We start from the raw sequence: 7002 nt of genomic DNA on the forward strand, positions 1-7002 counted from the left end.
ATAAACACATCAACTTGTAATGTGCATAGTTTGCAAAAACAAAACTAAAAAAAACGTGAATAATTTTCTTTCAATACAACCTAAAATATCTACATCATTTGGTCCACATTCTCAATTTTGCAAGATAGAAGTCTTAAGGCTCCAAGTAATTATAACTACTATCATTGTTTATCAATCTTAAGATGAAGCAAATCTAATCCATTAAAGTATTCCAAACATCTGATGAATCACATTCTCCTGAACTTAACAAAATCTTAATGATCGAATTGAATTTCAGTAAATCGTATCTACATGTGGACCAATTAAGGGAGTTTCTAATCGAAGGCCTAAATGGTCACTTTTGAGCATTGATAAACATCATCGTGTATTTGGTTTTTTGGGAAAAACATTGGTAATAGGTTTATGAGGACATGCCAAGCTTCCTACATGTATACTTGTAGTATGAGGGATCCACAAATGTGAGCATTTCCTCTTTGCAACCTTGTATATCTCTATGTACTCACAAAACCTTTTCAACAATTGGTTTTAACTTTACATACCCCCGTCTTTGAAGATTGAAAATAATCAAATGGTTTTTCAGGCCTAGTAGTAGTTTTATCCATGATTCGTACATAATGGGGACTAGCTAGCAATTCTTTTAATTGAGCTCTTTCTAAACATCTAGAAATCGCAACCTCCTTTCCAACCATATATTAGTATTAGAATACCTTTCTTGAATTATTATCCTACCAATTTTTGTGAACATTCATGCTTTCATCCTTTTTGATTCACTTTATCACGAAAAGAGCACAAGCTTCATTCTTGTGGTTCATTATTGTTATCTTTGATGGTTGTGACATTCTTTAGTATGCTTTTTTGAGTTGAACCATAATGTTTAGTTTCGGGCCTCAATCACGTTCTTTAGATCTTGTATGCTTGATGATTGCACTAATTTGCTTTGTTTGGCACCATTTTCCCTTTCCCATGCATATTTCACATTATACATCTCACACCATGTATATTTCATAGAATCCTCATTTTAATGAACAACTCCCTTAAAAAAAGATATTTTCTAGCTCATTGAGATAAAAATTTCCTAGGATTTTACTCCTGATTTCCTTGTGAATCAAATGCATCTTTAGGCATTGAAGCCTCTCCATCATCACACGTGTGATGCAATTCACTTTCAAGCTCAATGTCTATTTTAGCGCATTCCCTTCCAGAGACCAAACAAAAACATGGTGGCACTCTTTATTTGTAGCCTAACCTTTTTTGGGATACTAAATGCACCAAAAATCATAGATTGACTGATATGTAAAAAGAAAAAAAAAAGCAAACACTTTAATAACATGACTTAAGTAATTAATTTGGCTTGCCCATCCCTAATCTCTATGGCCAAGGATGAGTATGCTTCCAAGAAGTAGAGCACAATAGTGAAAGGAGACCTTGAAGACATCCCATTCATCCTTTAATACTCTATATAATATAGCCTAAAAGATAGCCAATAGCATTAGCCAGGAGGGTGTGGGAGGTAGCCACTCAACATGTCACTTGAAGCAAAGCCAAATTTGTTAGACTTCTAGGATATGGTCAAAATGACTTACTCCTATAACACTAATAAGTGACTCCTAGTTCATCCTTTGAAAATACTATATGAAGCAATAAAAGATGCTATAGACACTAGGATGAATATAATTCATTTTCTTGTTTATAAGAAAATGAAGGAAATGAGCTTGGAGTGGAAGCAAGAGCTATGGTGTAGAGAGAGAGAGAGAGAGAGAGAGAGAGAGAGAGAGAGAGAGAGAGAGAGATGTGTGGGAGCTCCAATAGTCACAAAGTGTGAATGGCCTTCCTTATTCAATAGTCATTGAAAGAATAAAGAATGAAGTGACAACGATGGGTGCTCGCCACTTGTAGTGTACAACTGTGTGGGTACTTTCAATGTAATAATACATGGGCGGCTAGGCGTAGGTGCATTTAGCCCTAATAACCTTCCACATAAAGGTGAATGTGCCCCTAGTTAGGAGAGAACAAGATAAAAGTGACACGTACAACATGATGAGGAAAGACATCATCTCATCCAATGCCTATCAACTTTCTAAGAAATGCAAAACGCTTTGTTGAGAGACTTTTTGTGAATAGATTTGCAAGATTTTGGTCAGTTGAGATCTTGACAAGGTCAATAGAACTGTTTTCAATGACCTCTTTGATGAAGTGATAATGCACCTCAATTTGTTTCGTCTTCGTATGGAAGATTAGATTCTTAGCTAATTAAATAGCACTCATAGAATCTGAATGCAATGTAGGGACCACATCAGTTATACCAAGGTCTATAGATGGTATAACTAGAGAGCCTCCTTGCAAGCCTCGATGATTGGAACATACTCAACCTCAGTAGTAGAGACGATTGTGTATTTTTGCACCTTGGACATCCAAGAAATAGCACCTCCAACAAAGGTTAAGACACAGCCAGAGGTGGACTTCCTACTATTTGTATGTCCTACATAATTAGAGCAGTGTATTATACAACTCTTGTATCCTGGCCACCATAACATATGCACATAGCTGATGTGCCCTTCAAGTACCTCGTGATACCCCCAATGCCATATGCTAGGTGCAACCATATAGCATGTCACAACTCCCCTTGCAAATGCTATGTTAGGATGAGTGGCTATCATGGCATATATCAAATTGCCCACTACGGATGCATAAGGGGTCTTGGCCATCTTAGTGTTCTGCTTATCAAATTGCAAACAATCGGCCTAACTAACCTTCACATGAGAAGGTAGAGGGCAGCCAATAGGCTTACCATCCTGTATATGGAAACACTCAAGGACTTTCTAGATACTCATTCTGTGGTGACAAATAAAGGAGTCCCTTAGAGAGATTGCATATGATGCACATCCCAAGAATATGCAAGGCTTATCCCATGCCCTTCATCTCAAAGCTCTTATTGAATTGAGTTTTTAAGGAATCCATCTCATCTGAGTGCTCCCATCTATAAACATATCATCCACATAGAGTAGCAAAATCATAAGGCTGCCATTACGAGCCTTCTTCGTGTATAAACACAGATCCATAGCACTACAACTATATCCTATGAATGCATAAAAGCATTAAACTTGTGGTATCATTCCCTAGGTGCCTACTTAAGGCTATACATGCTCTTTCTTAACTTGCACACTAGGTTTTTTCTATATTTTTCTTCAAAGCCCTTAGACTACTATATATAAATCTCATCATGCAAGTCCCCATGGAGAAACACTGTCTTTACATCCATTTGATAAAGGTTTCGATCTAGTTGAGCAACCAATGTTAGTACCAAGTATAGGGTTGTCATATTGTCCACAGGAAAAAAGACTTCATCGAATCAACACTATGTTTCTGCTTGAAACCCTTAGCTACCAATTTGGCCCTATAAGCATGCTTTGGGCATCCAGGGATACTTTTCAATTTGTATATCCACTTGCATGGGAATGCCTTCTTGCCACTAGACAAAGGAATCAAATCCCACATATGGTTAGTCTATAAGGAGTCAAACTCTGATTGCATAGGCCTCTCCCATGAGTGATTATCATCTCTCTATATGGCCTCATCATAAGAGAGAGGCTCACCTGCATCTACATAACATGATTAATGGAGGGCATAAAGTGCTCAACGTCTAGCACTAGTAGAGCATCTCAAAAGAGGTTGATCCTGCACAACAGGTGGATCTTGGGCCATTGGAGCATCGGTTGCTACTGCAGACTGTATAGCTGATTAGATGGTAGTAGGAGGGTCCTTTTAAGAGATCACCCTCCCTGCACACCTCAACTCCTTGCTCATGCTGCTTATGCATCTTTTCCTAATGGAAAAATACATTATGGCTGTGGATAACCTTGCGAGCCTGCGAATCTCATAGGCAATAGCCCATCTCACCTATATCCCTATAACTAAGAAAGATGTATTTTATGCACTTAGGATCCACCTTATTGCACTTGTCCTTGGGAACATGGTAGAATATGTCACAACCAAAGACACAAAAATGAGCATATGATGGAGGTTTTCTAGTCCATACTTCCTTTACAACCTAGCAATCAATATCAGTGCAAGGGGACTAGTTAATTAAGTGTACGCCAATAGTAACTGCTTTAGTCCAAAAGTGCTGTGGTAAGCCTACTTGGCAAAGTGTACTTCTGCAGACTCTCGCCTGAATTATCATGTTCATATGCTTGGTAATACCATTATAGGGAGGGGTGTAAGGGGCAATCAACTGATGCTTAATACCCCGCTCACCATCACAAAATGGCTCAAAAGCTTTCGCATACACATCCCCATCATCATATCTTAGGCATTTCAATCTATACCGAGACTGGTTCTTAACAAGAGCAAGCCAACATTGAAAGGTAGACAAGACATTTGATTTTAGCTTAATCGAGTAAGCCTAGATCTTATGTGAGTAATTATCAATAATGAAGGTGACAAAGTACTTCAAGCCACCTAGGGATTGATGGGGCATGTGACCATATATATCTGAATGAACAAGAGTAAAAGGCTCATCCATGCGCTTCATGCTAGAATTCTTATGCATACTATGTGTCTGCTTGCTACATAAACAATGATCATAAGACTCAAAACACTTGTAGTCTAGGGGCGGAAGATAATACAAACTGGTAAGTATTTTCATTTATTTCAAAGACATGTGTCCAAGGCAATGATGCTAAAGAGATATATGTGGAATCGCGGCCATAGCCAAAACATAGTCAACTAATTGAGATACAAGCAAGGAATAAAGGGTATTGGACTTAGCACCATGTGCAATAATAAGATTCCGATGAGTAATCTTCCATGAGGAATCACCAAAAGAGATGATATAACTTGCATCATCTAAGGTGCTAGCTAAGATAACGCTCTTCATCGTGAGAGCCAGTATATGACATACATCATGAAGAGTGAATATGCTACCTGAACAAAAGTGCAGTTGGACATTGCCAATACTAACTATCTCCAACACCAGATTATTACCTAAATGTACAAATCTAGTTATATTGTGATAGGAGTGAAACCACTCTCTATGAGGGGCCACATAAAAGGAAGCCCCTAAATCTATCAACCAACATTGAGTATATCCTAACAAAGCATTAGTAAGCTATGAAGCATCCAAGGAAGAGGTTGCCAATATAAGATCATCAGATACATTATGCTACATCACATTAATCTCCTCAATCTTGCGGTAGACTTGCCAGCCACAACGTTGCGATCATCGTTCTTTTTCTGTAATTTTGTCTTCTTCTTTTTCTTGTGCCTGTATTCCTGCATTTTATGGCATTATGGTTGAATATGATCTACTTTCCCAAATATTGACCTAGACCGAGACCTTTGTGAGTTTCTATCATGGTCATTTCCATTCTGTCGGCCTCTCATAGTCAATTCATGTGATGTGTAGGAAACTTTTTGTTCACCTCTTCTGTCAACAAGGCACTCTCAACATCTTGCAATTTTAGCCCATCTTTTGCACATAGAGCTAAGAATACAAGTAGAAACAAAGGATGTAAAGTATCCTTGAACTCAATCTCCTGCGAAGCTAAATGGTTGATGATGGAGTGAAACTCATTTAAGTGTACAAAAATAGAAGTCCCTTCCTTTGTGTGAAGGTCCATGAACTGTTTCAACCATATATTTGAGATGCAATACTCTGCTTGTTATAAAGATTCTTAATCTGTATCCAAAGCTCATATATAGTTTGATTTTCAGTCATAACATTGTAGTGAACTTGCTTGCAGAGTGATAAAAAAATTGTGGACTTGCATAGCTCATCCTATTCATCCCAATCCTCGACTGTCGCAATGTTTTTGGGTTTGGAATCCCCATTTTTGAGTGGTCTAACCCACACTTTTTGTACTAAAACCTACCATATTTGGGTCTTGCAATAGCTGTAGTTAGTCCCATTTAGTTTCTCAATATTGAAAATAGCACTCTCACAAGAACCACTAGCCATGATGAGACTAAGCAAGTGCATAAAATGGCAAAAGTAGCTCCTATAATGTCCTTCAAATTAGCCCCAAAACCATTGCTAAAGCAAGCGAGAGACAAGAGATATTGCCAAAGTAATGAGCTGTCCACACACTATAAGTAGAAGATGTCAAGAGGGGGTGATTGCTCTAAAAAACATTGTAGTAAAGTGTATTTATAACATGCTGAAAATAGAGCATAGCAGTAAGAAATCAAAGCCAATATGAGCTATCACTAATAAAATGCAAATTTCAATTGCCAAGGAAGAACTACAACTAGCAGTGAGTGAATATGCAACCAGTACAAAGAACTGCCAAATGTCAATGTGTTAGACTGAGATACATCTCATAGGTATAACCATTGTGCATATAGTAAGTCTCATAGATAACGGAAGAGACCTGCCAAAGGCACAACTAACAAAGCAATGACAACATAAGTTCAATACATAGCCATGCAAGATGAGCACATAATTGACAACAGCGTGATGACAGAGATAGATGCCAACCCAAAACAAAAGTCAGATCAGCCCACTAGGCATCAATTGCATACATATAGCATGAAGAGAGTATGTACATGTTACACTGAGTCCCATTGTCTCATTGTAACAATCTTAAGCTCCTGCATAAGCCAAATGCTTTGTAGTATATCCAAGTGTCAAATGTGGCTCAATACATAAAGCCAAATAGCTCCCACTAAAATGGAAGTCGAATGCCAAATAAGCAAGCAAAGCTCAAAATATCATGATGATGGCATTCACACATCCAAGATCCATATAGCATACATCTGAAAGCATAAAACCCAATATACTCTTCAAGCTCATAATTGCATAAGCCACTGAAGCAATCAAGGTATGTAACCATAGTTAATATGAATGTTGCCAAGCTCAAAATCAAGGCTCAAGAGCACCCCATAGCATATTCGAGTGCATAGATATGTCTTGTTAGGATTTGTAAAGTATCTACTCACTACTCCAACTGCAAATGAATGTCCAAGCAAGTAGCAATCATAGCATACATAAGACTGCCCACACAT

This window comes from Lygodium microphyllum, chromosome 18 (assembly GCF_053477565.2).
Source record: "Lygodium microphyllum isolate KBCC chromosome 18, Lygodium_microphyllum_v1.1.10, whole genome shotgun sequence".
Classification (NCBI taxonomy): Eukaryota; Viridiplantae; Streptophyta; class Polypodiopsida; order Schizaeales; family Lygodiaceae; genus Lygodium; species Lygodium microphyllum.